This window comes from Perognathus longimembris, chromosome 18, assembly GCF_023159225.1.
Source record: "Perognathus longimembris pacificus isolate PPM17 chromosome 18, ASM2315922v1, whole genome shotgun sequence".
In the NCBI taxonomy this organism is placed as follows: Eukaryota; Metazoa; Chordata; class Mammalia; order Rodentia; family Heteromyidae; genus Perognathus; species Perognathus longimembris.
The window spans coordinates 36755106-36779866 of record NC_063178.1 but is presented as its reverse complement, the minus strand read 5'-3'; the positions used below and the strand labels follow the sequence as shown (position 1 = coordinate 36779866).

General features: G+C 37.7%; 1 pseudogene; it reads left to right on the top strand.

Annotated features, from left to right (window-relative positions):
* Window positions 1-14056: 14056 nt before the first annotated feature.
* On the top strand, window positions 14057-24466 carry LOC125366941 (annotated as a pseudogene).
* Window positions 24467-24761: the final 295 nt, after the last annotated feature.

Genomic DNA, 24761 nt, shown 5'->3' with positions numbered 1-24761 from the left:
ATTCCTGAATATAATCAAGGCAGTTTATGACAAACCAACAGCAAGCATAACTCTAAATGGTGAGAAGCTAAAGCCATTCCCTTTAAAATCAGGAACAAGGCAGGGATGTCCACTCTCTCCCCTGCTCTTCAACATAGTACTAGAATTCCTAGCCAGAGCAATCAGGCAAGAAGAAAATATAAATGGGATCCAAGTAGGTAAAGATGAAGTTAAACTTTGTCTCTTCGCAGATGATATGATCCTATACCTAAAGAATCCCATAGACTCTACCCCCAAGCTACTAGAGCTGATCCAAAACTTTGGCAAAGTGGCAGGATATGAAATAAACCTTCAAAAATCAATGGCCTTTCTCTATGCTAACGACCCGAAGACCGAGGCTGATATCAGGAAAGCAACTCCCTTTGCAATAGCCCCCAAAAACATAAAATACCTAGAAATAACCTTAACCAAAGAAGTGAAAGACCTCTTTGAGGAGAACTTTAAAAGCCTGAAAAACGAAATTAAGTCAGAAATAAGGAAATGGAAAAACCTCCCATGCTCCTGGATTTGGAGGATTAATATAACCAAAATAGCAATATTGCCAAAGGATATCTACAAATTCAATGCAATACCCATTAATATCCCAACACCATTTTTTGATGAAATAGAGGAAGCAATCAAGAAATTCATATGGAACAATAAAAGACCTAGAATAGCAAAAACAATCCTAAGCAGAAAGGACAGTGTGGGAGGAATTACAATACCCAACTTCAAGTTGTATTATAAAGCTATAGTAATAAAAACAGCTTGGTATTGGCACCGGAACAGGCCTGAAGACCAATGGAACAGAATTGAAGACCCGGGAATGAACCCACAGAACTATGCCTACTATCTTTGTTAAAGGGGCTAAAACAATAGTTTGGAAGAAAGATAGCCTCTTTAACAAATTGTGCTGGAAAAACTGGCTCAACACATGCAACAAACTAAAACTAGATCCTTATATATCACCCTGCACCAAAATCAATTCCAAATGGATTAAAGACCTCGAAATCAAAACAGACACCCTGAAAACACTAAAGGAAGGATTAGGAGAAACACTTGGGCTCCTTGGCGCAGGATGGAACTTCCTTAACAAAGACCCAGAAATGCTACAAATCAAAGAAAGGTTACACAAATGGGACTGCATCAAACTGCAGAGCTTCTGCAAGGCAAAGGACATAGCTTGCAAGATAAACAGAAAGCCCACAGACTGGGAGAAGATCTTTACCGGCCATTCAACAGACAAAGGCCTCATCTCTAAAATATATGCAGAACTAAAAAAATTACCTTTCTTCAAAACAAAACCGCAAAGAACCAATAGCCCGCTCATCAAGTGGGCTAAAGACTTACAAAAAGACTTCTCTGATGAGGAAATGAGAATGGCCAAGAGACATATGAAAAAGTGCTCTACATCACTAGCCATAAAAGAAATGCAAATCAAAACTACATTGAGATTCCATCTCACCCCCGTAAGAATGTCATATATCATGAAAACTAATAATAACAATTGTTGGAGGGGATGTGGCCAAAAGGGAACCCTACTTCATTGTTGGTGGGAATGTAAACTGGTTCAGCCACTCTGGCAAGCAGTATGGAGATTCCTCAGAAGGCTAAATGTAGAACTCCCCTATGACCCAGCAACCCCACTTTTGGGTATCTATCCAAAAAACCACAAACAAAATCACAGTAAAGCCACTAGCACAACAATGTTCATTGTAGCGTAATTTGTCATAGCGAGAATCTGGAACCAACCCAGATGCCCCTACGTAGACAAATGGATGAGTAAAATGTGGTACATATACACAATGGAATTTTATGCTTCTATCAGAAAGAATGACATTGCCCCATTTGTAAGGATATGGAAGGTCTTGGAAAAAATTATACTAAGTGAAGTGAGCCAGACCCAAAGAAACATGGACTCTATGGTCTCCCTTATTGGGAATAATTAGCACAGGTTTAGGCAAGTCACAGCAGAGGATCACAAGAGCTATACCCTTATGATGACATAAGATGATGCTAAGTGAAATGAACTTCATGTTATGGAAATGGTTGTTGTATCACCGTTGTAACTACTTTCAACATCCTATGTGTATCTGTAGTTTTTACTGTTGAGGATGTTCTTGTATCACCTTCTTGTGATTGTATCTACACTATCTCTGTAATCTTATCTGAGTATATTGGAAACCGTGTATACTGGTATTAGAACTAGGAAATTGAAAGGGAATACCAAAATTGAGAGACACAGGGTAAAAAAAGAGAAACAACTACAAAAGCAATACTTGCAAAACTGTTTGGTGTAAGTGAACTGAACACCTCAGGGGGGGAAAGGGTAATGGGGAGGGGGAGGGGGGGAGAGGGTATGAGGGACAAGGTAACAAACAGTACAAGAAATGTATCCAAGGCCTAACGTATGAAACTGAAACCTCTCTGTACATCAGTTTTATAATAAAAAAAACAACAGAGCATTCTTTACAACAACAAAATTAAATTCTCACATATCAATTAAGACAAGAATAAGACAAAAATATTATTTACTCTTCATTCTAGAACCTTGACTTTAATCATGTGGTGTAAATAAGAAATACACAAATTTATAAAATAAAGTACTAATTCCAATTTGCACTGTGACTGTCAAAACTCTTCAGTAAGAATTTATTTGTTATGTTCATAGCACTTTAATTATATTTCACTGTTTTAAATATTTACACTTTGGAAAGTCAAAAATATTTTAATGAAATCCAAAAGTTATCTTCCTTACACATAACAGAAACACTAGCTTTACATAATATGCACAAGCATACTGTTGTCACATGTGGTATTTATTCCTTGACTATAAACTTCTCGACTAAAGAATCTACTTGTCAACAAGCATGCCAATTCTTTGTCTTTCCAAATACATTCTAGCCTATCTGATTTAACCTTAAAGAAATCTGTGAGTTATAATAAAAAAAAATAATTTTATTTTTACCAAGTGGAATTGCATCTTGAAACACTTTTAAGTAATAACATGTGATTGCTTCTAATTTATGTATTTCTTAGTTTCCCTCCAGTTACTGATGTTTCTTTAAGGAGAAGGTCCACATATTTTAAGTTGACCTGCTAGAAGAAGCATTCGAGAATATTTACAGCTAGAATTTACACAGTATTTTCTTAAGTAGTATTTTTTCTTAGCTATTGCACAGCAAATTGGTTTCTGTTATAGGACAGCAGTAAGAGAACATTTTATTCTCAATGAAAAGTTTTAAGTGGCAAGTATACTTTTAGACAGTCATGGATTACATTATTTTGCTATACAAACAAAAGTCAAACTATCTAATAGTACCAACCTGCTGGTAGTTCTGCTGCTTGATCTATTCAGTTTGAGACTTGACCAGTTGAATTTTATCTTGTACCTTCTATTTAAACAAAACTAAACATGAAGACCTGGAGATTTTTATTTCCTTTAGAAGTTCTTGAAATATATACAATCTCTAAAATTTGCCATACTATAACTCTTTTACAAGAATAAGCAATGTGTTAAAATATACTATGCAATTGCCATGTGTATTTAGTAGCAGCTTAGGAGCCATACGTTGCAGTAGAACAAAATAGTTTTAAGAAATAGAACCAAGTACAAATTTAAGCCTGCCACCCATGAATGCTGGCCCTGAGCGATCTTTCAAGAGCTGTAAATGAGTTAAGAAAATGTCACCATCATGCCTGGGAATATGGCCTGATGGCAGAGTGCTTGCCTAGCATGCATGACGCCCTGTGTTTGATTCTTCAGCATCACATATATAGAAAAAGCCAGAACTGGCACTGTGGCTCAAGTGACAGAGTGCAAGCCTTGAGCATAAAGAAGCCAGGGACAGTGCTCAGGCCCTGAGTTCAAGACACCTGACTGACAAAAAAAGTTATAATTATAAAATAAAATTCAGGGGTTTGGGTGATAGGAGGACACAGGAGAGGGACCTGTGCATTTCCTGGGGACCGCGATCATGCAGGAAAAGCATGGCAGGTTTGCTGTGTTGGTGAAGACTCCTGGGACTTGAACTCAGGACCTCACGTTCTCACTGGGGTATAAATATATATCACACAATGTATTATACACGCACACCATCCTGATGACTGTTCCCTGGTCCTGTGAGGTTTCTTTCACGTGGGGCTCATGCATTTTGCCCCCCAAACCCTTGCTGCCTCAGAGACTTTCTCTGAATGGTGCCCCATTTCCACCCCAGAGTTACTTTCCTGCTTTCCTAGGCTGGCTCTGGCATCCAGCTATTGGATGGCTTATTTTGGGGGTGACTTTATAAGGGGGGGCAGGGGCTTCTTTCATGTGAAGGTATCAAACAGACAAAATCAAAGAGCTGGGCACAATAACATGGTTTTTCCACTTGCTATTTTGTTTAATGGAACTCACAGGCCCCTCTGTGGCCACAAAAAACTCATGGGACTGGAAGGGAGCCCCAACAACAAGGAAGATAATGGAGCTGTGGTGAGGGAAATGGCAAGAGAATGCAATCTCATCAGGGGCCATTAGGCTTATCCCCCCCCACTCTCACACAAACTCAAATACACACACACACACACACACACACACATAGTTCAAGCCCCAGGACCAGCAATACGTATGTGTGTATGTACATATATATATATATATATATATACATATACATATATATGTGTGTATATATATATATATATATAATGTGTGTATGTATAATCACATGTTATCTGGGCACTGGTGATCATGCCTATAATCCTACCTATTCAGAAGTTTGAGGTCTAAGACTGGAATTCAAAGCCAGCCAGAGTAGGAAAGTCAATGGTACACTTATCTCCAATGAGCCTACAACATACTAGGAGTAGAGCTGTGACTCAAGTAGTACCATGTCAGCTTTGAAGGGGAAAAGCTCAGGGACATATCCCAGGCCTGAATTCAATCCCCAGGACCTGAACAACAACAACAATGGAAGTCAAATGTAAATCCAAGGCCCCAAATTCAAGTCTCAGTATGACACATGCACCAAAAGTAACTTTTTAAATTACTCAGGATGTTCTCTCTCTCTCTTTCTCTTTCTCTTTCTCTCTCTCTCTCTCTCTCTCAATCACTGTTCTTGGTCAAAACTGTGAATTGTATGTGCAACTGCATGAGGTTTAGTGTAATATCAGGTTTGTAAGAAATCTCAGACATCATGGTTTGTCTTTTTTGTTTTTGTTTTTGCTTTTTCTCTGAGTAGGTTTAAAAAATCTTTAAGAAGTTGTACAAAGGAGTTTCTATTTAACAAAGCCCCATTCCTCACCCTTGTTAATTTTGTAGGATATAGATGGCATTTTTGGTTTGACTATTTTTAATGTATATCTCAGACTTGGAACTTGAATACTTTTAATTTCTGTGAGAATATAAGAGGGAATAAAATAAATATATCTGCGAAATGAATTGAGATCTAACAACACTTAAAAAGTATTATCACATGTTGATTTTATACCTTAGTTTCTGCACATACTCCCCTACAGAGAATTTAAAACAAAAACAAAAATCAAAACAAAACAAAAACCAACTTGGTGAATCGAACCTTAGGATCAGAAGCTGACAGAAAGCTATAGGTACCCTGGCAGCTCAAACCTCAATTCCACATTCTGGTCTCAGTTACTGACTTGTCCCCAGTTGTGAAGGATGTGATGCCTGTGGTTAGTTACAGTTTAGGGAGACTTCTAGTCTACAAATCAGGCAGGATACCTCTGGCTCAAAAGGCCCCACATGTATACACAAACGGGATACAATTGTGGTGATTAAATGTTTCCAATCACAGAGCTTCTCCCTCTATGACTACAATTCCAGCCATCTTCTGAACAATGTGGTCAGTTATTCTACTATGTTCTAAGTAATGAATTATCTCTGCTTTACAAATTCCTAGAAATTAAAGACTGAAAACTGAAAGCACTACAGTACAGATAACAAAAACATCGTTCAACCACACTGGAAAGCAGTGTGGGCATTCCTCAAAAGGCTAAACAGAGCTCCCCTTCATCCCAACAACCCTGCTTTTGGCCATTTACTCAAAGGATTACAAGCAAGATCACACTAAAGCTACCAGGACAACTATGTTTATCGCCACACAATTTACCATTGCTAAAATATGGAACCAACCCATATGCCCCTCAGTAGATGAGTGGATCAAGAAAATGTGATACAGATACACAATGGAAATCTATGCTTTTACTAGAAAGAATGACTTGGCCCCATTCGTGAGGTGATAGAAAGACATGGAAAAAAATCATACTAAGTAACGTGAGCCAACCCCCCCAAAAATAAGCTCTATGGTTTCACTCATAGGAAACAATTAGTACTTGTCTAGGATAATCCTAGCAGAGGAGCACAATAGCTCAATGTACACACGATTGCATATGATGATACTAAGTGAAATTAACTACAGGATTTGGAAATAAGTGGTTTATATTTGTCATTGTTATTTTCAATGTACCATATGAAATTATGCATTTTTCTTTTGTCTTTCATCCCCATGGTTTTATCCCCGACGTAACTCTAACCTTCTTTGGTTCACTGCGTACTTTATGTAGGTTTACAGGAACTAGGGAAGGGGAACACAAAAATGGAGAGACAGAGTGTAAAAGGTGAGCCAATGAAACATCAATACTTACAAGACAATATACTGTAAACCAACTACAACTAGGGGAAGGTGGGGAGGGAACCGAGGAGGGGGGAAGATGGGAGAAAAACAAAGGACAAACAAAGTAACAAGTTTGATAAGAAATCTACTCATTGCCTTACATATGAAACTGTAACCCCTCTGTACATTACTTTGAAGATAAATAATATTTTTTAAAAAAACAATGAAACATTTTGTATATGCAGACAGGCCCTGATTAGAGCTTCAAATAGATCAGTGAATAAGAGAAAAATAGCATTGCATTAAACTAAAAACCTTTGGCATAACCATGTAAACAGATTTAACTAGCCAGCTAAACAGCTTGAAAGTGAATTATAACCAGGATGTGCAGGAAGTTTAGAAAAGTAAACTTTTAAGAAATCAACAAGCCAACTAGTAAATTGGCAAACAAACGTAAAGACACTTTGAAAGCTAGAAGTATAAATTGCTAATACAAATACACATAAAGATGCTCAACAACCTTTGCATCAACCTTTGCAAATCTGTCTTGGAGAAGACTAATAACAAATGTTGGGTAGAATGAAAGTAAAGGGAACACTTATACATGACTTATAGTAATGAAATATCACTCGTCCACTATGCAAATCAACATGTAAATTCCTAAAGAAAATATAAATATATGTATGATATGAAGCAACGCCACTACCTTGTGAGACTGGGGTTGAGTGCATGCATACAGGTAACATGTATCTATAAATCCTCTGATAGTTCTATGTGCTATTAAGAACTTAAAAACCAAAGTGATAAAATCTTATATAATGTAATGGATATACAAGTATAATGGAAGAGTAGTGACCTCATTAGAAAGTATTTTTGCTGTCCTATTTTAAAGTATATATGCTGTTCAGTACTTCATTTATAATAGGAAGCATATTCTAATACCTATTGTACGTTCATGGGCAAGTATATTATAATGTTCCACAGCTGCACATGTGGCAATTGTTGGTTGGTAAATGGAGATAAGAGTCTCATAGACATGGTGGCCCAAGATAGTTTCAAAAAAATCATCCTCAGATCTCAGCCTCCAGAGTAATTAACAAACAGGCATGAGGCATTAGTGCCTGGCTTAGCTTATTTTTCTTATTCCCCACTCTTTACCCATGTTTAACTGATTTTTCTTCTCTTAATTTCCCAAAATATGCTTGAATACTATTGTTTGTGTGAAAATATCCATACATTGAGCATTATACTTGTCACTGATGGGTTTGTTAGCACCCATAAAGAAAAGTGTGGTCGGAGATAGTAAAATTTTACTCATGGCGTTGACTACAGAAAGCAACATTTATCCATGAATCCATTTTTATAGATAAGTGGAGCACTGCAATTAGGCATTAGTGAGTGAGAGATTTGACTTAACTCTATACCTACTGGCATTAGGATAACTTTGATTATAGACACTCACTCTACTTATGACCATAACTTATACCATTGCTCACATCTTTTTTTTTTCACCCATATCTTTTCTTTCTTTGGTTAATTTTCAGATTTTTGAGGTGGCTAGAATTATAGGTGTGAGCCATTGGCTCTTGAATGGCTTTGCACTCTTGATTGGCCTTTTTATCGTCAAGCCTGATGCACTACCAATTGAACCACACATCAACTTCTGATTTATGTTTGTTGATAACTAGCGCTAAGTTTATCATGGACTATTCTGCTCCAGATGGCTTTGACTCAGAATCCTTAAATCTTAATCTGCTACAAGTACCTGCATGAGCCCCCAACACAGGTAGTTTTAAATTCTTGAGGTAAACCTAATCTTCAATTTTTATTCACTGTCACAAAAGTGAAATTTTAGGGGGTAGGAATTTTAATTTTTTTTATTGTTTTTGAGCTGATGCAAGTTATATTATGGAGGCTTTGCTTTGTATTATTTCCACATATACATAAAGTGCATTTGAAATAAGATTACCTCCTCCTTCACTGTTTTTCCACTAAAGAAATGCAGCTATTGTTTTCAGAAACTACCCCTGTTTTCCAGAACATATGCATGAAAATTGGCCAGTTTGTTTTATACAAACTTAGATCCAGGTACAAAAGTACATGAATGACAACCCGGAGTATAAGTTATCCACCTGCGAATGTATTTGAAAATTCATCAGTGAAATGAGGACCCTCTAGTTCTTATGACCTTTATGAGAGGAACTTAATCTAGACAAAAATAAGCAATAAAAATGTAACTCATTCCATTCCCATGAGAGTATTGAAGGTGATAATCTCTTTTTTTTATTAATTACATTTTGTTGACAAGGTGTTGTGCAAAAGGGGTACATTTACATAATAGGGCAATGAGTACATTTCTTGTGATATCTTACACCCTCGTTTTTCTTTCTCTTTCCTAGATTAGCTAGGCATATGTACAATACCCAGTGTAACAATAACATATACAATAGCAACATGGCGTACACCAAAGGAAATTCAACTAGAACATTAAACATAATGTCAACAATAGCGTTTGCTTATCCTTGTCTTATATGATCATACTTGCATAGCTGTTGAGCTATTGTGATCCACTGAGAGATCTAGTTTAGACCTTTTTATGTTTAGTAGTTGTTTGGTTTTTAGATACATAATGTAAGATCGCTGACCCAAACTTGTGGAAATACCATTTGCAAGTTTTTTTTTTTTTTTTTTTGGCCAGTCCTGAGCCTTGGACTCAGGGCCTGAGCACTGTCCCTGGCTTCTTCCCGCTCAAGGCTAGCACTCTGCCACTTGAGCCACAGCGCCGCTTCTGGCCGTTTTCTGTATATGTGGTGCTGGGGAATCGAACCTAGGGCCTCACGTATCCGAGGCAGGCACTCTTGCCACTAGGCTATATCCCCAGCCCTGCAAGAAGTTTTTTGTTTCGCAGACCTGGTCTCTACTGTCTGCCCCAACCCACCACCTTAACAATCATATATCAAAGAGACAGTGCCCCTTTGTTCTCTGTGTTCTAGGCTTGTCTCACTCAACATTATTTGCTCAAGTTCTGACCATTTCCCTGAGAATACCAATATTTCACCATTTCTAATTTCTATGTAGTGTTCCATTGTGTATAGATACCACATTTTTTTTTGATCCATTCATCTATACAGGGGCATCTGAGTTGTTCCCATATTTTGGCTATTGTGAATTGTGTAATGATAAACATGGATGTGCAGATGTCTTTTTGATATCCTGAGACCTGCTGTTCAGCATAGATGCCTAGGAGTGGTATGGCTGGGTCATAGGGTAGGTCTATGTTGAGATTTTGAGGAACCTCCATACTGTTCTCCAAAGTGGTTGTACTAATTTGCACTCCCACCAACAGTGGAGAAGGGTTCCTCTTTCCCTACATCCCCTCCAGCATTTGTTGTTGCCTGAGTTCAGAGTATAGGCCATTCTAACAGGAATGAGGTCGTATCTCAGGGGTTTTTATTTGCATTTCCTTTACTGCCAGGGATGTTGAACATTTCCTCATATGTTTGTTTGACATTTTTATCTCTTCTCCTGTGAATTCTCCATTTAGCTCCTTTGCCCATTTAATAATTGGTTTACTGGGCTTGGAGGGGGTTAGTTTTTTGAGTTCTCTGTAGATGACAGATATTAGGCCTTTGTCTATTGCTGTGCTGGTGAAGATCCTTTCTCATATGGTTGGCTGTCTTTCTAGTTTGGTGGCTATGTGTTTAGCTGTGCAGAACCTTTTTATTTTGTAGTAGTCCCATTTGTCGAGTCTCCCCTATCTGTTGTGCCCCTGGGACTCTATTCAGGAAGTTCCTTCCTGTGCCTATAATTTCTAGCATTAATATTTTGCAGAAGCATATAATTTCCAATCTACAGTTCTTTGTCAAAGGACGAGTTAGCAATTCTCACTAATAAACCCCTGATGTTGACTTCTGCTATTTTAATTTCATCAAGAGAACTCGAATACAAAATGTAGGGATTATACACTGACTCCAGATAGGAATGGCCTTAGTTCATGCTTATAATAAATATGAATTGGAAGCTGTTCCTCAATTCCACATCCTGTTGGACAAGTTCTACATAAAAATGACATGCTTTGCAACCTCGGGCAAAATTGTTTCCTCTCTAAAGTTTATTCCTTGATTTGATAGTACAAAAGTGATTCATATCAAATAAACAACTCAATAAAACTAGTCCTTCAAGTTTCATAATATATGTCATGGGAAGGTATCAAATAGTTTTCAAAATTTTCAAGGATTCAACACAATATTATTGTTCCTTCCCCAGGTGACAATATTCAACCATAGCAAAAACGGAACTCATTCTTTGAAATTTAGTATGAATGATATTCTCAAAAAATCCCAGACCAACCCAGGTAGGAAGCAAAATTTCCCCTAAACTTTGGTGACTTAACTGTCTCTCTCAGACCTCACCTGAATGTCTTCTTTAACCTGACTGAAAAGACTTAAACTCAAGTTCATAAATTATCTCATATTCTTTTGCCTGAAACACTTCGCCATTTTAACAGAGTAGGTGTGATTGAAGGTACTGGGTGTAATTCTCTTCATCTTTGATTTGATGGTGCAGTTGGAAATAGTTATAGATACATTTAGTTTTCTCCATTTAACTTATAATGACAATAGGGTATGAGAGATTGATTTTAACACATTAGCATTAGGACAGGAAAATAATTTTTTATCTGATACGAAAGTCTGAATGGTAAATTCATGAACTCATGTCACATCTTTCATCAATGTGTTTTGTTTATAATAGGTCACTGTGTGTGTGTGTGTGTGTGTGTGTGTGTGTGTGTGTGTGTGTGCCTGCTTGCACTTGTCCTGGGGCTTTAACATGGGCCTAGATTCTGTATTTTAGATTTTGTTCGTGATTGGTTCTCTGTTGGACCTGGGTAAGTGCGACCGTAGTCAGGACACGGGGGATGCAGGTGAGTGGACCAATGCACACTTTATTTCAGGAGGGCCAGGGTTTATATATGGTTAGAAATCAACTTGCAACTTCCAGGGAAAAAGTTAATACAGCATGATATCCATCTCAAATGCAAAATGAGGATGCTACTAATGGGAGGAAGGAAACTAATACAAAAGTTTACCTACTACAAAATGTTGCTACTTCAAAGAGTGTTTACTATTAAGGGCTGAGCTATTTCAGAGAGCTGAGTGACTACAAAGATTGTTGACAGAGGAAAAAACCAGTCAAGGCAAAACTTTACAACCTAGCTACTATTTGCTCAATACTTTGAACAAGACTCTATTACCTGTGAAGAGACTTTTGCTAATGGCAGCTGGTCAAGCAAGTCTCGTAAGGGAGGCTTGGTACAGGGAAAGGGGAGATTCTCATGACAGAGTGGTTTCCTTTGGCCAGCAAACACAAAGGAACTCTTTACTGGGAATGTCTCCCCAAGGGCCTATTAGTGTGCTAATAAGGCATCAGAGTAATGTGTGGAGACTAAGTCCTCCACTGATCAGAGAAGTTATTCTCCCACAGTTCTCAATGACTCCAGCTATTCCTCCACTTCCAGCTTTTTGGGATTTAGTTGCAGGTAACAGTCTCAGGGACTTGCCTGCCTTGGCTGGCTTTGAACCATGATACTCATATCTTAGTCTCCTGGTGGAGCCAGAATGACAGGGATGAGCCACTGAAACCATACTATAATCCCTATAATCCCTGTTGCTCAGAAAACAAGAGTTTAAGGTCTGCCAAAGAAACATGGACTCTATGATTTCCATCATATAGAATAATTAGCCCAGATTTAGGATAGCCACATCAGAGATTACCAGAGCCCAATAGCTATGCCCTTATGAACACATAAAATGATGTTAAGTGAAATGAACTCCATGTTATGGAAATGTGTGTTATATCACTGTTGTAATAACTTTCAACATGCCATATGAAATCGTAGCTTCTTTTGTTGATGATCCTCTTGTATCCCCTTCCTGTGGTTGTTCCCGCACTATCACTGTATCTCATCTGAGAACCCTGGATACTGTATATACTGGTATTAGAAATAGGGAAGTGAAAGGGAATATCAAAATCAAGTGACAAAGTATAAAAAGACAAATGACTCCAAAAGCAATACTTGCAAAACCATTTACTCTAAACCAACTGAACAACTCATGGGGGGAGTGAGAAAGGGGGTGGGGGTGGGGAATAAAGGAGGAGGTAACAAACAGTACAAGAAATGTACCAATGGCCTTACATATGATACTGTAACCACACTGTACATCACTTTGACAATAAGTAATTATTAAAAGGAAAAAGTCTGGGTGAGTCAGTCTTCCTTTTTTGACTCAGTATTACGATTCTTACTGATCACTTGATTTACAATGAATATTGCCAGTCACAAGAATGCATCATGAAAGTAACATCCCATCACCCTCATTTTGCCTAGAACAAGTTAAAAACACCAGACTATCTGAAGAATTCAAACAATAAAATAGGTCCATGAATAATTGTGTTGGTGTATTTGTACAGAGTATATATCACTTTATTATTCTAATAACTATGATGGGACAGTATTGTGGCTTTAACTCAGGGTCTGGGCACCACTGCCTCTTAAAGCTTTTTAAATTAAGGCTGGTGATCTATAATTTGAACCATTTTCTGGTATATTGGTTAATTATAGATAAGGTCATGAATTTTCCTTTTGGTTTTCCTTTTGAACCGTGATCCTCAAATCTCAGCCTCCTGAGTAGCGAGGATTACAGAAGCAAAACATCATTACTAAGCCTCTTCCAGGATCTTTTAAAGATGATAATTTCTTGTTTGATTTTCTAGAACATTCACTTTTATATGTTTAGAACCCAATAATGTCTTAATGAACTGTTCAGCACTTTTGATAAATCATGAGTCCAAATAATAGATCCCTTTTTTCTATTTATTCATTGGTCTTATCTCAGTAGAAACCATCACATTTTTCAAATAAAATAAATACCTGGATGTTGATCTGCCAACGTCTTCAAGCATAATTGAAACTTGTTTCCTAGGATCTTTAAATTCTACAGTGAATGTAGGTGCTAAGCTAGTATAGTCTTTACACAGGTTTCACTGCCCTTATGCAACTAACCTGCTTGTTTAGTGTCTATCTCTTAAATTGGGGGCCATTGGCAGTGAAGTTTCTTGGAATCAACCTATTGTTTGGCCTAGTTTTTTTTTTTTTATTCATACAGCCATTCTTGCTCCTCTTGATAGAATTTCCTGCATTTCTATTCCCCGTCATTGTTGAGAGATCACATCTTCTTATTGACATTATGTAGCATATTCTCTAGGTTTACTGAAGTTTCTTCCATTTTCTGTCCTTTTAGAGTCATCAATGGTTATTATGTGAATTCAATAGTACTGTGTTTGGGTCATGAGTTTTCATTTAACTGTTATATGTTTTCTGGTAATTAGGGGGCTTAAAATAGAATATAACAAGATGTTATGGAATGATGACAACTCTCCAGGATGATGAGGATGAAAGTAAAAGAGAAAATGCACACACAATAACAGAGGGGTATGGTCAAATCCCATAAGTAAATGTACAGAAATGTGATGATTAAATATTTTCATTTATTTCTAATGAAATTTTTCATTTCATATTTGAAGATAAAATATTGTAGACACACAAATGAATACAGAAATGGCATTGTATTCCTCCCACTGATTGTGATATTGAACATCAAATTTTAAATGGTTCTGTAGTCAGTAGTAGACATAGTTATATTAAACATGTGTCTCCATTTATAAAAATTATGTGTACGATTTGGCTACTGCATTGAAATTATTAGAACATCGTCAGCTTGCTTTTATAGACACTTACTAATAAGTATCACATATTCTTATATATTTATTGTTTGTTCATGGCCTCTGTGCAAAAGATTAAAAGACTTTAGCATTGTTGTAGAACAAGTCTGTTGGAGATATATTCTCTTAACTATGCTTGTCTTGAAATATCTTTATGCCTTTATCCTTTATCTCACTTTTGGAAAATATCTTTGCAAGGTAATCTTAGTGGATAATTTATATTTTTTTACATTTAGCCATGCTCTGCTTGCTTCATATACTCTAATGTGGAGTCCTCTGTTGGGAAACAAGACACATATACTGGTATTCTGGAACCTTGGTTCCATTTCCCTACTAGTCTAGAGAATCTAGAGAATCCATATGTATTTCACTTGTGAGAGCTTGATTATTAGGTGTATAAATGTCATGGTGAAAATTTTGATTAACCTTTCATGTTTAGATATTTTATATTTTTAGCCCGTTACATTGGAAATTTTAATTCTGTTATTACATGTTAAAACAAACATTTTATTTTTATTTCTTTATTGTCAAAGTGGTGTACAGAGGGGTTACAGTTTTATATGTGAGGCAGGTCATACATTTCTTATCCACCTTGTTACCTCCTCACTGATCATTCCCCCTCCCCATTTCCTTCCCCCATGTGTTGTACAGTTGGTTTCCAGCATAGTTTTGTAAGTATTGCTCTTGCATTGGTTTTTCTTTTATCCTTTGTCTCTCCATTTTGATATTCCCCTTCCCTTCCCTAGTTGCAATATACATATATACAATAGCAGCCAAACAAGCATTTAATCCATCAAAATCAAAACTTCTCCTGAATTTCTATGCTCATGATGCAGGTTTATCTTCAGGAACTACCAGTTGGATTTGGCCCTGTCTTTTGCTATTGAAGAGAAGAACAAAAACCCTGATATTTTGCATAACTTGACTCTGGGATATGATATCTATGATGTTCAATATGGAACTTGGACACTATTTAAAAATCCCTTCATTTGCATATTTGGGAAGTACAAGACTCCAAACTACAACTGTATGGGAGACAACAAGGCTACAGCAGTACTTACAGGATCATCAGGAATAATATCTGCCCAGATTGGGACACTGCTGAATCTCTACAAGTTTCCATAGGTGACAGTGGGAGGATTACAGGAATATTAACAAATGTTTAATTTGGTGCCACTTTGGTGTTAAAAGAGAATGATAGGAAGAGACTGGACTTATGAACCTATCAAATATTGTGATATCAAGGAGTAAGTACTCAAAGATAATGTGATGTATGGAACAAATATATTTATTTACATGTATTCATGCCCAATCTCACTAAAGTGTGGTAAACATGGTAGAATTTCATGATGTAAGTTCTTTGATCAACTAACAGACAGTATTTTAAAAAATAAACACAAGAAAGCTGGAGCACATCTTGTCTGACAGGGGTATGTGTTCAAGGGATGTGGAAAGGGGCAGAGGAATAGGATTTGAATGGTGAGCAATTACAACATAAGATTCAATGTACCTATGTAAAAATAAAACTAGGAAAACAAGGCGATGTGGTTGATATGGATGACAGGAGCTGATGAAAATGGTGACAAAGGTCAAAAAGCATTGTACATACTAATCAATAATGTTGTACAATAATTAAAAACAATTTATAATTCATTTTGTTCAAAGACTAAAAGTAACACCTACTTTCCATGTACTTCTAACTGTAATTTAATATACATCATGACTGAGATTGTTATGGTTTTAAATCTTCTCATTCATGAACTGTCTAGTTTTCATTCCCTGTAGCTTATCTTTGAACCTTTTGACCATGCCCTAAGTGACCATAGCAAGTTCCTTTGTCTCTATCAGATGGCCCAAAGGACACATTGATGGCCACTGCCATGGTCTCCTTATTGCTTCCCATCAGGTGGAACTGGGTGGGACTGTTTAACTTAGAAGACTAGAAGGGCTTGTGGATTCTTCCTCTATTGAAAGAAGAGATAGCCAAGAAGAGAGTCTGTGCAGCCTTTGAGCTAGTGATTCCAAACCATGCCGTGTCATATACCTTCAAAATCATGGCACGTTACAACCAGATAAACAAATCTTCAGCAAAGGTTTTTTTCATATATGGAGATAATGAATCCCTACTATATTTAGTGATTTGTGATTAGCAACTTTTAATAAAAGGCAAAGTTTGTATATTGAACTCACAGTGGGAGTTAATTACAAGAAGGAAATATTTCAATCTACTTTCATTCCTGTCGGGAGCCGAGCTAGCAGCCAGACTCATCCTGACCCCTGGCTGTGCCCGTGTCGCCAAGATGTCAGGAGCCAAACTTGCAGCTAGATCCATTCTCACCTCTGGCTGTGCTGTTACCTCCAGGATATGCTAGATGCAAGGACATTTGCTCACAGCCACTATCCGGAATTGCTTTGCTATGTCCGCACCTTGCTATGTCCGCTGGAGTAGATTCCTATGTTAATCAACCTTATCCTGTGTTTACTGTAATCAAATGTTGCAAACTTCAAAGCCTCTTTGTGTTCTTGAATTTTAACAACCCTATGCTATTCCCTGGTTCCAAAACTGCATATAAGCTGGGAGTTAGAATAAACTTGGCTGCAGTCTTGAGTTTCAATCTCGAGATGCAGACCTCCCGTACCCCATCTTTGCCTCTTGTCTTTTTTCTCTTGTCTTGTATTTTTCCTTTTCCTTAATCCTTGCCGCCCTCAGTCACGATTCCCGTTCACTGCCGGCTGGCTCGGCAGGCATTCCATGTCCCTCTCATTTTTTCACACCATCACCCAGATGTTTCTGGATTCACAGATTTTGTCAAGGCAGTTAACCCTTTCAAATACCCAGAAGATATTTTCCTTGCTTGGCTGTGGTTTCTGTCCTTTCATTGTTCACATTCTGAGTCTGGCTGTGTAACATGAGAGAGAGGTTCTCATGAGGCCTCCTTGGATTGGTTGCCTAGGCATAACTTTGACTTGACTATGTCATGTGTGGACAGTTACAATATATACAACCCTGTGTATGCTATGGTCCAGGCTCTCCATGAGATGCTTCTTCATCAAACAGAAGTACAAATAATGGGAAGTAGAAAAGGGATGGTGCCTACCCCTGCACAGGTAAGGCCTTCTGTTTTGGATGGTAAACACCATGAAGAAAGAGCTTGTTATTTTTTAATTTTATAAAATGAAATATTTCAGCTATATTTTTCCAAAACGCAAGAAATTATACTGGTTTAAATGTCTGTGAGGAACACTTTAAGGAAATGTAGGCTAGTAGCATGGACAAAATATATTCCATGTTTGTGTACCTTCTTTTAGTTACAAATAACCTCAACATGTTCATAGCTAATGTTCTGAAAACTGTAAGTTTACCTTTTCACCATGAGGATAAGTAAGAGTGAAATGAGACTTGCTAAAACAGAATTATCCATAATTTTCATGAGTCCTCTAGTTTAGTTCTGCTTCACATATTAAAATTGTATCAAACTGAAAGTATAGGGAGTCATAAATTTATTATTGTGGAAAACTGTAGCTAGGCAACTGAGAATTCTCTATTCAAGATTATTTATATGGAATCAGTTTGTGCTGAAAAGAAGCCTCCTACTTCTTTGCTGAGTGACTAGGATTTAAAAAGATTGTTTTTATTCCTCCATAGATTTTTCTTCTGGGATAGTTCTTTAGATCACTATGCTACACTCACATTTGAATTTTGAAGCAGAAATTAAAGTCGTTCAAGAACTTTTCTTAGTTCAAGTTTTCAGTGTTAACACTGTGAAGGTTTTTACCATAAGATGGTATATCTCTTTCAGCTGCACCCTTTCCTGAAGAACATCCAATTTCACAATCCTGCTGGAGATTAAGTCATTTTGCATGAGAAAAAGAAATTGAGGTCAGAGTATGACGTTTTGAACATTTGGAATTTTCCAGAAGGTCTGCAACTTGAGGTAAATGTAGGAAAGTTTTCTCCAAATACTCTACATGGTCATCAGCTGTCTTTTTCTGAAGACAGCTGATATGGTAGAGTGGGCCATAAAATCTGTAGAGGTATGTTGGCTATAACTTTATTGACTTTAAGGACATATCAGTAAGAAAAATTTGCCCTTAATATTTATGCCTGTTTGGGTTCTGCCAACTTATTCCTCTAATACTAGGTATGTAGTTGGCTGAGAATTGAATATCATCATTTTTAAGCAGTTATCTCTAGTTAACCTCCAAAAAACTGGAAGGGGAACTGTGGATCAAGATTTAAAGTGCCAGTTTCATTTCCATATGCTAATGACCCAAACACCGAGGCTGAAATCAGGAAAGCAACTCCTTTTGCAATAGCCTCAAAAAACATAAAATACCTAGGAATAACCTTAACCAAAGAAGTGAAAGACCTCTATGATGAGAACTTCAAAAACATGAAAAATGAAATTAAGGCAGAGCTAAGGAAATGGAAAAACCTCCCATGCTCCTGGATTGGGAGGATTAATATAATCAAAATGGTGATATTGCCAAAGGGTATCTACAAATTCAATGCAATACCCATTAATATCCCAGAATCATTTTTTAATAAAATCGAGAAAGCAATCCAGAAATTCATATGGAACAATAAAAGACCTAGAATAGCAAAAACAATCCTAAGCAGAAAGAACAGTGCTGGAGGAATTACAATACCCAACTTCAAGCTGTATTATAAAGCTATAATAATAAAAACAGCTCGGTATTGGCACCAGAACAGGCAAGAAGACCAATGGAACAGAATTGAAGACCCAGAAATGAACCAACAGAACTATGCCTACTTGATCTTTGATAAAGGAGGTAAAAAAATAGGATGGAAGAAAGATAGCCTCTTTAATAAATGGTGCTGGCAAAACTGGTTCAACAAATGCAACTAACTAAAACTAAATCCTCATATATCACCCTGCACCAAAATCAACTCCAAATGGATCAAAGGCCTCGAAATCAAAACAGATACCCTGAAAACACTAAAGGAAGGAGTAGGAGAAACACTTGGGCTCCTTGGCACAGGACGGAACTTCATTAACAAAGACCCAGAAAGGTTACAAATCAAAGAAAGGTTGGACAAATGGGACTGCATCAAACTGCAGGGCTTCTACAGGGCAAAGAACATAGCTTGCAAATAAACAGAAAGCCCACAGATTGGGAGAAGATCTTTACCAGCCATACAGCGGACAAAGGCCTCAGATCTAAAATATATGCAGAACTAAAAAAAATTACATTCCTCCAAAACAAATCCTCAAAGAACCAATAGCCCCCTCATCAAGTGGGCTAAAGACTTAAAAAGAAACTTCTCTGATGAGGAAATGAGAATGGCCAAGAGACATATGAAAAACTGGTCTACATCACTGGCCACAAAAGAAATGCAAATCAAAACAACATTGAGATTCCATCTCACCCCAGTAAGAATGTCCTAGATCAAGAAAACCAACAATGGCAATTGTTGGAGGGGGTGTGGCCAAAAGGGAACCCTACTTCATTGTTGGTGGGAATGTAAACTGGTTCAGCCACTCTGGCAAGCAGTATGGAGATTCCTCAGAAGGCTAAACATAGAGCTCCCCTATGACTCAGCAGCCCCACTTTTGGGTATCTATCGAAGACCATAAACAAAAGCACACTAAAGCCACCATCACAACAATGTTCATCACAGCACAATTTGTCATAGCTAGAATCTGGACCCAACCCAGATGCCCCTCAGTAGACGAATGGATCAGGAAAATGTGGTACATATACACAATGGAATTTTATGCCTCTATCAGAAAGAATGACATTGCCCCATTTGTAAGGAAATGAAATGACTTGGAAAAAATTATACTAAGTGAAGTGAGCCAGACCCAAAGAAACATGGACTCTATGGTCTCCCTTATAGGGAATAATTAGCACTGGTTTAGGCTAGTAACAGCAGAGGATCACAAGAGTCCAATAGCTTTACCCTTATGAACACATAAGATGATGCTGAGTGAAATGAACTCCAAGTTATGGAAATGATTGTTATATCACTTTTCTAACTACTGTCAAAGTGCTATGTGTAACTGTAGGTTCTACTATTGATGATCCTCTTGTATCCCCTTCCTGTGGTTGTACCTACACTATCTCTGTATCTTATCTGTGTATATTGAAACCATGAATACTGTGAAACAGTGGTATATAGGGTAAAAAAAAGACAAACAACTACAAAAGTAATGCTTGCAAAAGTATTTGGTGTAAGTGAAATGAACAACTTATGGGGGGAAAGGGAAAAAGGAAGGGTGAGGGGGGAATGAGGGACGAGGTAACAAACAGTACAAGAAATGTATCCAATGCCTAACGTATGAAACTGTAACCTCTCTGTACATCAGTTTGATAACAAAAATTTGAAAAAAAAATAAAGTGCCAGTCCTAAGCAACAAAGTTCAGATACGAAGCCCAGGCCCCGAGTTTAAGCCTTAATTCTGTCACACACACACACACACACACACACACACACACACACACACACACACAATTTATACCCTATGCACATATTAACCACATAGTTTTGCACATTTATTTTTTATTTTTAAAATTTTTTTTCTTATTTATTGTCAAATGATGTACAGAGAGGTTACAGTTTCATACTTTAGGCCTTGGGTACATTTCTTGTACTGTTTGTTACCTCCTCTCTCATTCCCCCCTTCTCCCTCCCCATTTCCCTCTGTCCCCTGAGTTGTTCAGTTGATTTACACCAAATGGTTTTGCAAGTATTGCTTTTGTATTCATTTGTCTTTTTCTCCTTTGTCTCTCAATTTTTATATTCCCTTTCACTTTCCTAGTTCTAATACCAGTATATACAGTTTCCAATGTACTCAGATAAGATACAGTGATAGTGCAGGCACATTAAAATATTACCAACTTAAGAAATTGTATTAACTGACTCTTAGGTACAAAGGGAACAGACTATTTTAACAGGGATAGGCAATGTTGACTCATGCCTATAATCCTATCTTCTCAGAAGGCTGATGTCCTCAGATCTAATATTACAGGTCAGTTTAAAGCACAGTGGAAAGAAAATTATGTGATGAACTTATCTCAATTAGCCACCAAAAAAAACCTCAAATGGAGCTGTGGCTCAAGTTGTAGTGATAACCTTGAGGAAAAAAAATGTTCCAGGACCAGTGTCCAGACCATATGTTCAAACCACAAGATTAGCACACAAAAAAAAACACAACACCAAAAAAACAAGTTAACAGTGTTTCTAAATGTTGACATAGAATGCCATCAAAAAATATAAGTGGCATTTTTGTTTCTATGCTCGGACAATGTACCCTAGGAATCAATCACTTGATGTGTTTGAAAGATATATTTGGCTCTGTTCTGTGGAGGTTTTCTTCAATGGTTAGTTGTCGTGCTTCTTAAGTATCTTTGGTGAGAGGAATCAATGATGTAGACTATGTGAGAAGTCTCTCATACTATGGCCATTGAAAAAAATAAGATGTGATGGGCCTGGAGTTCATATAACACTATAAAAGAGATGTCTGAGATTTACCGCATAATTTCGAAGCTCCAAAGCAGATTCTTCTTCCTCTCTCCTCATAATGTCTCAGATGAGTAGGAGACAACATGTAAGAATGACATGAATTCAAGGAAGTTCCACAGGACTGACAGCTAGGACATATTTCTCACTGTTAACATCCACCTTTCAAAGGTCTTACATTTCTCAACAGTTCAAGAGGATAGGTAGAGGGCTGGGGATATAGCCTAGTGGCAAGAGTGCCTGCCTCGGATACACGAGGCCCTAGGTTCGATTCCCCAGCACCACATATACAGAAAACGGCCAGAAACGGCGCTGTGGCTCAAGTGGCGAAGTGCTAGCCTTGAGCGGGAAGAAGCCAGGGACAGTGCTCAGGCCCTGAGTCCAAAGCCCAGGACTGGCCAAAAAAAAAAAAAAAGAGGATAGGTAGAGATCAAGGCTATAGTATACATGTTTGTGACATGATGTGGAATTTATAACAGCATTTACTGAACTGACTAGATTTATGTTCATAGAAATACTATGCTTAACAATCCTATTCATTAAAACACTGGAATTTTTGGAGTGTCGGGTAGAAGTCTGAGCAGTAACTGACTACTATTTGATTTTCTTCAGCCTCTTCATTCTTTCTGCAGTGAAAATTGTGGTCCTGGATTCAGGAAATCCCCTCAGGAGGGGAAGGCTGCCTGTTGCTTTGATTGCAATCCTTGATCAGAGGATGAGATGGCCAATGGGACTGGTGAGTTCAAGTTTAGAAAGAAATACATACTCTCTTCTAGTGCAAAACATATGTATTTGATTTGCAGCCTCAAATCCTCCTTCACTTAGTAGTCTAATCATGACAATGAATAATACTTCCCCTTGAACAAAAGAATCACAGGCTCTGAATTATGTATAGGATCATTTTCTAGTCTGTTGTGTGCATGTGCATTCAACTAATCAGTCATGGAAGCTTAACTTCTATCATAATAAGTGAAAATAATTTTTTTAAGTACAAGGTCCCCCTTTTTCTTCAAAATTACCTTTAGACTTCAAAAAGAGAAAAAAGAAACCCCGCAATCTTACATATCTTTATTTACTAGTGTTCTTGCAACAGAGCACCTGCTGTGGGTTGGGTTTGATGAAGGAAGCAGGCAGAATTGTTGTGAATAGAATGATTTCAGAGCTTCAAGGATTGAGCTGATTCTCTGCTTGCCACTGCTTTACATGTGAGTAGTAGTGACAAATATAACAATTGCAAGGAAGGACTACAGGGCTTGGATTTATATTGGACAGAAGATTACAAGAAAGTGCAAGCGTAACAATCTACAATTTTGGATGAGGGGTTTGAAGAGGGCAAACAAGGCTGAGAATTATTATGGCAACATGAAGGGGTTTAGAAAACTTTGTTAGGAAATTAGAAATGTCAAGAAATAATATGAATGACAGTTATTATGGGTAAAAATGTTTCAATTAGATTCAAAACTAGATTGTGGAAATGGCATGTGAGAGCATGAACAAATGAAGAAATAAATAGAGAAAATGGCTGGTAATACTTGGTAATGTTTACTTTTATGCTTTTAAATATTGACATGGTAGAACTATCTTTATGTAGGTATTTCCTAATTTGTTTTTACGTACTGAAAAGTTACTCATGGCTATTGTACTTCCTCATCAGATATGGAGCAGTGTGCGAAGTGTCCATATCACCAGTATGCCAACGCACAGAGAAACCAGTGATTCCTAAGAGCTGCAAGTTTTCTGGCTTATAGATATCCCTTGGGGATGTCCTGCATGGCTCTTTGCTTATCTACATTCACAGCAGTTGTTCTTGGGATCTTTGTGAAACATCACAATACCCCCTTTGTCAAGGCTAATAACCAGGCTCTCAGTTACATCCTGCTCATCTCCCTCATCTCCTGTTTTCTCTCTTCCTTTCACTTTATTGGCCGCCCCAACACACTCACCTGCATTCTGCAGCAAACCACATTTGGAGTTGCATTCATTGTAGCTGTTTCAACTGTCTTGGCCAAAACTATAACTGTGGTTCTGGCCTTGAGATCACTTCTCCAGGAAGAAGGATGACGTGGCTGCTGGTATCAGAGGCTCCTAATTTCATCATTCCCATCTGCACCCTGATCCAAGTGACTCTCTGTGGACTGTGACTGGGAACTTCTCATCCCTTCATTGACATGGATGCCCACTCTGAACATGGTCATCTCATCATCCTGTGTAACAAGGGCTCCCTCAATGCTTTCTACTGTGTCTTAGGATACCTGGGCACACTAGCCCTGGCCAGTTTCACTGTGGCTTTCTTGGCCAGGAACATGCCTGACACCTTCAATGAAGCCAAGTTCCTGACCTTCAGCATGCTGGTGTTCTGTAGTGTGTGGCTCACCTTCCTGCCTGTGGTAGCACAGTGCCATGGGGAAGGTCATGGTGGCTGTGGATGTCTTCTCCATCTTGGCTTCCAGTGCAGGGTTCCTGGCTGCACGTTTGCCTCCAGTGCTACATCATCTTCTTAAGGCCAGATAGAATTTTTCTGCCTGTCTTCTGGGACAAAACACACAAAGGGAGAAAGAAGTCCCATTAAGATGAAACTTACATGTTTGATCAAATGTATAGAAGTTGTATACTAAATCTTTACTCCCTTTTTCCATCTGATAGTAATTATGTTGTTGGAATCACTTCCATGAATAACTGACTTTTACTAATTTCTTCACTTATGGTAATGTCACTAGTTGTGGCCTGAGCCAGTTAAATTTGAATTTTATTCTGTATGTTGTTAGTTCTTCCTGTTTACCCCTCACGTATTCCATCACCTCCACTAACATACTTTCACTATTAGTTATTTTCTAATTTTCCTCTCTTAATCATTTGCTTAACAT